General features: G+C 44.5%; 1 pseudogene; it reads right to left on the bottom strand.

The window, feature by feature from the left end:
• Positions 1–424: 424 nt before the first annotated feature.
• On the bottom strand, positions 425–3,463 carry LOC119280784 (annotated as a pseudogene).
• Between the last annotated feature and the right edge of the window lie 6,200 nt (positions 3,464–9,663).

The following is a 9,663-nucleotide window of genomic DNA, read 5'->3' as shown; positions in this document are numbered from 1 at the left end:
ATACACGTACGTAGGTACACGTGGAGCCAAAAGCAGGTTTACATACTGGTGTTATCAACTCTTAGAACATAAGCAACAGTATAAGTTTCCAATGCATGCTAGTTTAAAGATGGAACACACATAGGCAACTTAGAGCAATATTATAGCACAACGACTCATGCGCCTGCAATCTGTTACCATGGGCATCCACTAAAGCTCTTTTGCAATATGCACAAGCACAATACATTTAAGAAACATGGTAAAATGGATTTTAGAAATACTGTTGCATAAGCATACTTACATACAATTGAATAAAGCTTGCAATTTATATCTCCAATGAGGCAAAAAACCTGTGTTGTTCGAATTTGAATTATGGTTCCGAGAATCAAAGGCACAAAAATTAATGTCCAACTAGTATATATGCAGTGTTCATACCTTGTGCCATCTAACTGCTAAACATCGTGTAAATATCCAGGTCTTCGTCGTGAAGCCGCTGGTGTTGCTTTTGAAGCCCAGGCACCCAGCTAGGCGAGATCTCTTCCATATCCTCACCCAGCCACAACTGCCGCAAACTGTCTAACCCATCCACACGGATTAAGTTTGGACAACCATTTACACGAAGCTCTGACACTTGAGGGAGATTAGAGAGTCTCTCCAGGCCTTCACATTTATTAATAATAAGGAGCTCAGAGAGCAGTGGGAGGTCATCCACAGCCTTCAAGTTGTTTGTTTCAATTAGTTAGAGGTGATTTAATCTGGCAGTGTCCACTCCAAGATGTAGCGGAAGAGCCCTCAACTTTGGGCAACCATCAAGTTTCAACTTCACCAAACGAGGCAGCAGTTGCATCCTTGCAGATGAGGCATCCTCTTTCTGAATCTCGGCAGTTCCATTCTCTCCCCTTTCATTAAGAGCAACTTCTATTTCTTCTTCAAAAAAAGACCACTCCTCCCAGTTGGGCATATCCCTGATGATTAACCATTCAAGTTTAGGGAAAGCAACCAACTGACTGCATATGGAATGGGCCTTCTGCAACCAACAAATTCAGGTCCAACCTTGGTAATTGCATATGCTTCCTCAATTCTCAGATATTTCAAGTTGGGTAGCTGGCCAATCGGTGGAAGACTCACACATCGTAGATTTCTAAGGATCACGTGTACCAGTGAAGACAAACAGGTGCTACCAAACCAGATGGGATAGCGCCGACCAAAGAACCCAATAATATATAGGGTTTCCAAGTTGGCTGGAGGTATTAGCTGCTCAAACACCTTCTCAGTTTTTCCAATATCTTCTGAATATGATGTCCACTCTAGTACTAGTGCTTTTAGATGCTTTTTATCCATCAACATTGTATTTGTACTACAACAAGCTGCTCTTTCCAAGTTAACCAATGTAAGATACCTCAGCTGTGACGCGGATGACAACTCTTCCAACCTCCATCCATCTTGTACATCAGCATTATTACTTCCTTCTCCAACTGGATATCCTCGCACATCAGTGAGGAACTTGAGTTTTCCTATCCCTTTTGGAACCTGATTTATTTTTGTATCAAGAAGACTGAGACATCTTAAACTATACAACTGGGACATTGCTGAAGGAAGACTGTGCAGAACATCACAATAATTCAAGCTCAAAATTTGAAGGTTCTTTAGGGAGCCGATAGATTCCGGAAGACAGGACATGCCAGTATGATCAAAATCAAGTAGCCTTAGATGTATCAGTTTTCCTATATGATGTGGAATGCTCTGAACAAGTGAGTAATTTAGTACCAAAACACGAAGAAGCAGAAACCTCTTGAACAATGTATCCTCAATGCTCTGTGGACCAAGAACAGTAAAGAACGTCCTCACCTTAGCTTCCACCTTGTTCATTCTAGGTAACACTAATTTATCTTTCTTACTCACAACAGTAACTCGTCGTACTTTTGACATATTCACACCCCTTAATGTTTCAATATCTCCAATAAAACATTCTTCTTTTGATATTTTTAAAGCAAACTGTCTTAAGAGGTCATGCATTTTGCATTCAACCTGGTCAAAAGATTTGTTATCAGGTTGGAGGAGATTCCGATGGATTAGCTCATAGTAGTACTCTTCTGTTGTAACTTCTAGTAGTTGGTCTTGTTCCTCAACAAAGCCTTCGGCAATCCATAACCTGGTAATTACACGACGGAGAATGGCATAATCTTCAATATACAACGCACAATAAAGGAAGCACTGCTTCAAACGGTATGGTAACTCATTGTAGCTTAGATATAAAGCTCCTTCCATTCCATTAGAAAGCATGCTCTGGGAGCAAGCATATTTGCTCAAAATCTTTTTCCACTCATTTTCTGTTCGATCTCTGCTTGCCAAAACACTAGCGGTAACCTTGATTGCAAGAGGGAGGCAACCGCATTTACGGACAATCTCAATCCCTAAGTTTCTTAAATTCTGCATTTCTTTTTCTTCGTCAATATTAATGCTCTTCCAAAGTAGCTCCCATCCCACCTCTACTGACATGAGATCAACTCGATGGATATGCTGCACACCTATTGTCATTGCAATTTGAACATCTCATGTTGTAACCAATATTACTCCAGCAGTTGTTGCATGTAATGGAGTTCTTAGTAAATCCGTCCATATATTGGACTGCCACACATCATCTAGAACGAGAAAGAAACTCCTGCCTTTAATTGTTTCTGCAAGCTTTCTCTGCAGTTCTCCAATGGTTTCACCTTGTTCATGATGGACACCAACATTGCGGAGAACTTCTTTCAGAAGAGCAACTTCGTTGTAGTCTTGTGAAACACAAATCCATGCGTGTATCTTGAAGCTTCCTTTTATTTTTTGGTCATTGTATATTTTCTGAGCTAGTGTTGTCTTACCGACTCCTCCGGTTCCAACAATAGCGAATTTGTGAGATTTTTTTTTCCTTGTTTGCGAGCACCAAGTCCACCAACTTCCTGCTAGAATGTATGATTTCCTTTCCCACAAGGTTGGGCTCAATAAGGTTGGAGCTTCTTATCAGTTTAGATGTTGAATCACTTCCAGTAGATTGTGTACTACTGTCGAATGTCAAGAATATGCTGTCCTTCAAAATGTTCTCTATCTTCTTGTTGAGACTTCTAATCTGAACACCAACATCATGGCGTGGACAGATGTTACAGAAGCAAGAGAAAACTGAATGGCCGTTACATGCAGCTGATTTATTTGATGACCATGAAGGCTGATCAGGTAGTAGCTTGCTTCCTTTGCATCTAGCCACGTCTAGGATTTCGTCAACATCATATATGACATCTCTCAGTTGGCCAAGCCAATTGTTTACTGCTAGCTCTTTTGCCCTCCTTTTCTCAGCATCATATATACAACACTGAATTAGTTCAACTCGTCGCAGCAGTTCTGCAAGCTCTTCTTCCACCCCTAAGATTAGTATGGCCTCATTGGTAACGATATCTTGCAACTTACTGGCACATGATCGAACGAGAGCTTCTAGTATGGTCGCCATGGATGAGGCAAACTCAGCACTAGAGATCCACCAAAGAACACCAGGATCAGGGTGACTTGTTTAATTTCGGAATGGCAAAAACCAAAGTCTGAAAATTAATACACAAGGTATCTTAACATGCTCTAAACCGAGGCATGTCTCAGTGAAGTTACATATCAACAAAAAGGATGCGAACAGATATAACTACTGAGTTGCTGTTAACATTTTGAAAAATATTAGCATAATGAAGCTATGCAATGTACATACAGATATAGTGCCCTGACTAGTTTCATTTTTTTTCCTGCTTCTGTCAGGTATATTAAAATAATATATGGATTTGCTTTTCTCAGCTCAAGGATCTTAAATGGCAGCAGCTGCATAGAAGCATATATACATAAAGAACCGCAGAAAAAATGTTGCATTGAGTTACAATATATATACAGATATTAATCATACAGCTATATATTTGTTTGTCTGATCCATCCTACCCTTGATTGGTTTTGCATATGCTAGACTAGAAATGATGATAAATTGATAATTTCTTCCATCGTAGTAATATATACGAGTGTCGATAGCAAGTCTTTACCTTACAAACAGTGATCATCTGGAAGACACGGTATGCCCTGATGGTCACCAATTGCTACTTTCAAGATCTGGCAGGGCTGAGCGCAAGCTAGAAGAAAAACAGAGAATAGGAGATCATTGGAGCACTCCACTGGCCCATATGAATCGGTGGTGATCAGCGGAGTAAACCGATTTGTGTTCTGCAAGGAAACCCACAGGTAAGGAAGGAATAACAGGAGAAGAATAGAACGAACAGAATCCACAAGTTTCCTCATGCCTTACCAGATCCAATTAATGGCTGCTAGAGTCGACGGAGACGAAGGATGCCATTAGCTGGGAAGGTGAGAAAAAGATTGGCGAGGTGCCCATTAATTAGCTCCTTTGCCCATTGGCTGCGTATTGTCAACACTCACTGCTTAATTAACTTGCAAGTAGCAACGCCAAATGAATAGATTAAGCTAATCTGCAAAGAGATTCCACAAGGACAAGGACCTGCTAGATCCAGTCTGCTTTCGTTAGTAAATCTATACCTACTATTAAAGGGAATAGATATTCTTGGTTTGGTTTTGCTTTCTTTCATCCCGTTTTGAGTATTTTACGTGCACTATTTTTTTAGTTTTGCAACAAAGAAAACCGAGACAATACGAACAAAACCAGGACGTACCTTTAAAGGAAACTTAATTGAAACAAAAGCGAAGTGGCCGGCCACACGTCGTAACCTGACCCAAAAATATATACATGGGAGTCCGAACTAGCTACGAGCTGCAGGGTGCCGGCTACCTTGATTCTTTCCCAGCTAAACACATGAGTACATGTTAAGCCGGCTGGTGGATCGATCCGGCGGCGACTACATGGCTGGATTAATTGCTCCCTGAGAACTTGCACGTGATTCGACTAATAGGTGCACAAACCTAGCTTCAACGAGTCAAGTTAGTCTTTTATTAGTAGTTGATTGATTTTTTTTCTTTTCTGCTCTTCCTAGCTGAGCGTCCATGCATCAGGTTTTCATAGCTTAACTGACTCGCAATAAAATGAGGTATTTTCATATTCCTTCAATTCTGCTTTTTCGCCGGCACATGTATGTCTATCTGACATGATATGGATTTTGCATAACTCGAAGCGTGCTAGAGAAATATTTTGCAAGGATTGGGATCCTCCCAGTGCAATGCAGATTGGCATGCATGTTACCTTTCTTTCTTCATCTTCAAGGAGAATTACTTTTTTTGGTCATCTTCAAGGCCAAAATCATATTATTCATTTCATCGTGCTTTCAGGAAAACTGACACTTACTTGTGCTAATTTTCATATCTTGGTATATGCAAAGGAGTAACTGAACAACTACCCGTGCAAGCTCACATTGATCAATCAAGGTTAGCTTTTCTATAGTCCTGGTTGTTGAAACCACCCAATTTTTATTCATCTGGGAATAATTGATGTGTATCGTAAATCAAATCATCGCTTATGTTTTAGGCCGTGTTTAGGCTCAAATCATTATTTCCTTGCTGGGATGGGAGAGTGAGGTGAGTTTTTCTCCCGCTGCAACGTACAAACATATTTAGGTGGCACTTTCAGATTTTATTATACCATGATGACGGTTGTTTCCATGTACAGTGGGCACAATAATTTCTCTCCCGTTGCAACGCACGGGCATATGTGCTAGTTAATTATATATATATGTAGCATGTACACATTTCATATATATGTTGACATGGATTTTTTTTACTTTTCCCTTTCTCAACAAGAGTATGAAATTAACAGCCTCAATCATGCCTGCAAGTAAGTTGCGTGCAATAACCAACACATCGACCATCAGTTTGAAAATAGCTGAGCCACCAAGTCGTTCAGCGTGCAAACATATTCTGTATTGTGAGAAACGGAATACGCTTTCAGTACTTCTTTGTTGAAGCAAGAACACCCATTCAGTACTGATAAAAGGTTATGTAGGGCCATGCGAAATGGTTAAAACAACACTATGCTGACAGGGTGGTTCTCTCAGATAACACAGGGAATAATACATAAATAGCCTTGTACCAAGGGATATATACATAAAGCCTGTCCAACGCAGTACTAAAAATAGCTATAATCATGACTTGGGCAAGTAAATAGCAAAAACCATCTCAAAAAGGTCCAGTACCATTTTAAAAAATTCGGTAATACTTCCTGTGTATCAAAATATAAGACATTTTTGTAGGCTGTATTTTGATAAGGAGGGAGTACTTATTAGTATTGGCGCAAAATTTAGCAAAAAGAAAAACACTGATAACACAGTTACCTCGTTTTAATGATGTTCTGACCGGCAGGAGTCATCTGTGAGCGCTGACGCGGCACAAAAGCCAATCTTGTTTGTGTTGACAGTAAAGTTGAACCGAGAGCCCACCCGTCAGAGTCAATACTCCTCTCTCATAACCCCTCTCAGGGGCACTTACTCGCAGCGACGGTGGTGTGCCGGGCGTGGCGGGTGCCAGAGCAGGGACGGCGGCGGCGGCTTATTGTGGGTGCAGGGGGTGCGGTGGGCGCCGTAGCTCGCAGTGGCGCGCGGCCAGCAAGGCCATGGCCAGGCTCTTGACGGCGGCGGTGACCGGGCCCGAAGCCGGCGAAGGCGAGCGCGATTCCAACCGCGCAGGCGTCAATTGCAATCCAACCGTTCTCCTTTCTCCCCGTTAATTCTATTTCAATTCAGAAGTAACCATGGTCACTGCACAACGCACGCTAACTAGACCGGACCGGAGAGCGGAGAAAAAAAAACTGGAAACTTTTAACACATTTACAGCAAATCCATTGTTCCCGCACTGACACAACTGAAAAATTAACCAGTAACCTGTATGTCAGTATGCATCCATCACAAGATATCACGTTAATCTAAAGCAAGCAAAGTTAAACTCCAACTGGATTACCTTCAACCACAAGTTCTTAATACCCCAAGCTGAAAGAGATATAACATATAACTCTACTTGGGGCTCTGTTGTGAACACTTAAACTTAGACACTGCATTAGCTAGCTAGTTAACTCTCTGGATCAACTTAATTAGAAGCCCACCACCCTCAAATTAATCTGAATGCCATTGTTCCATCCCCGGCATTCAGAGTCAGAAGCGTCCCCAAAAGATCAAACCGTCTTTTTAGTTTTTACACTGGAATGTCTCAACTTCCGACTCAGTTTTGTGTGTGTCAGACTCCGACGCCACAACAGGGTACTGGCCAGTCCATTCCTCTGCGGATCAGCGCCGCGTCATCACCCAACCGCCGTCCCGCGCCGCCCGGCTCGAGCGTGGAGGGGAGCGAGCCCCGCCGCCGCTTGCACCGACCGGGCTTTGCCGACGGCGACGAGGGAAGGAGACGCGCGAAGATGACCTATGTCCCGATGGCTAGGATTCGCCCCTCGGTCGCTCGCGAGAGCGGCGCGAGGGAGAGGAGAGGTGAGGTAGGCGTGAGAGGAGGGATTATGGTGGCGCTGGGCGACAGCGGCAGAGGCGCTAGATCTCCTTTTGCGAGGTGGCGCTGGACGCTCGCCTCTCCCTCCAATGGGAGTTTATAGTACATTGTTGTACCTAATGTGCCCACCTCATAAAGGCACTAGAGAAATCCTCCCTCCCTGATGCATTGTCATCTATGAATGGACCAAGCCATTTACTTCCTCCGTTTCAAAATAAGTATCGTGGTTTTAGTTCAAACTAAAACAACGAAACTTATTTTGGGACGGAGAGAATATTTAGTTAGTATAAATAGAGTGTTAGCTGTGTAAGAGCATTACTAGTTGAACCCTCAAACCCTCAAATCCTTAAAGCACTTTTAAGGGTTGAGAAGTGCCACTTTTTGACACTTTTAAGGGTTGAAAAACAGGGGCAAATACTAGAACCCTCAAACCCAACCCGTAAACTGCTTTAAGGGTTGGATTTGAGGGTTCTAGTCTTTGCCTCAACTCTAACCTTTAAATCTATCATTTGACATCTCACAATTTATGACAACAAGAACACAATCAACTTTCAAGCAAACTACCAAATGACAATCATTGATGCATGGTTTAATAGTTTACATCACAAAATCATCATCTTCCTCCTCTCATCGGCACCATCACCAAAAGTTGCACCTCGGCGCCATCTCCTAGACCACAAGCGGGCTCCATCAAGCATCTCCATCGGCACCGGTGGAGTCGTACACACCGCCATCACCACAACTACTCATCGGAGTGTCACCTCGAAAAGTAGAGGACGCAACACGGAACATCCTCTTCCTCTCCGCGATGTCCTCCTTGTAGTCCTTCCACCATTGCAATTGGTCTTGATCCATGTCCTTCTTGGACATCATCATGTGCTCTTTATCTTCCACCATGAGTTCTTTCCATACCTTTGCCTCTTTGAGCTTGATCATCCTCTCCTCCAACTCGGCATTGCGCTTTGCTTCTTCACATTTTGCTTCAACTTGTGCAAGCTTGACCTCTTTCTTCTTCTCGGTGATAAGAAGCTTCATCTCCAATGTCTTCTTGTCAATTCCCCTCTTGCCTTCATCATGTGGTCCATCTTCTCCCTTAGGCTTGACGCCTCTTCTTTCATCTTCACCCTTAGCTTGCCCTTCTTGTTTCCCTCGGGCTTGCCCACGTTCCTCTCCTCCTCATCTTCACTATCGTCCATCCTTAGCATTGCCGACTTCTTGGGTGCGGTCTCTTGATCCCTCAACTTCCACTTGTCAAAGGTTTGAAGAATTGACCAAACATGCTTAAATGGGAATGGCTTGCCCTTGGAAGCGGCCATCTCCTTGTACCTCAAGCCGGCAATTGTCTCCTATCAACCACACATAAATCACATAAGAACCCACCAATAGCATAGTGCACACACATAATCAAAATAGTGAAGAAATATGTACTCACATAGTCACTCTCCACGGTTCCACTAGGTGGTGCATCCCTCACTTGGTCCATGGCCGCACTCCAACGAGAACAAGCGGGCTTGATCAACTCCCACCGACCTTGAAGCGACCGGAAAGTGCGATGAATGAACCCACTATTCTTCGGCTTGATCCTACAATAGACATCCTCGATCCTTTGCCAATACAGTTTACCGGTTTGATCGGTGCCGGTGGTAGCATCCATTCCCACAGCTGCCCAAGCACGAACCAAGAGGACATCTTCCGCCTCGGTGTAGTTTGTCGACCGAGCGTGTGGGCGGGAAGCGGCGGTGAATGCCTCCACCCCTATCTCGGCCACCTCCTCCTCGTCATCCCCTTCATCCTCCTCATCTTCCTCCTTTTCCTCCAAGTTGTCGCCAACCCTAAAGGGGTCTAGAGGCGGAGCTCCGAGGTCCACCTCCGCGTTTTGGAGGAGGTCCATGAACGAGGATGGGGTTGCCATTTCCTCGAACACCTCGTGCGCGGCGGGAGGAGGTTCGGCGACGGTGGCGGGCGGGGCCGCGACCGTACTGGCGGGCTTCTTCCGCGGCTTCTTCACGGCCGGGGACGAGCCGACGACCTTGGCCGAACCCCCCGAGGCCCACGGTCGGCCGCCTTCGGACGGCTCTTCTTGGAGGCGGGCGCGACGGCCGTGGCGGGGGCGGGCACCGGGGCGGGGACGGGAGCCGGGGCGGGAGCCTGGGAGGCGGGAGGAGGCACGGCGAGGCCCGCCCGCCGCCGCTTCGCCCCGACGTGAGTCGCCGCCACCACGTCCGC

Source organism: Triticum dicoccoides, chromosome 3B (assembly GCF_002162155.2).
Source record: "Triticum dicoccoides isolate Atlit2015 ecotype Zavitan chromosome 3B, WEW_v2.0, whole genome shotgun sequence".
Classification (NCBI taxonomy): domain Eukaryota; kingdom Viridiplantae; phylum Streptophyta; class Magnoliopsida; order Poales; family Poaceae; genus Triticum; species Triticum dicoccoides.
This window is presented reverse-complemented; position numbering and strand designations above follow the sequence as displayed.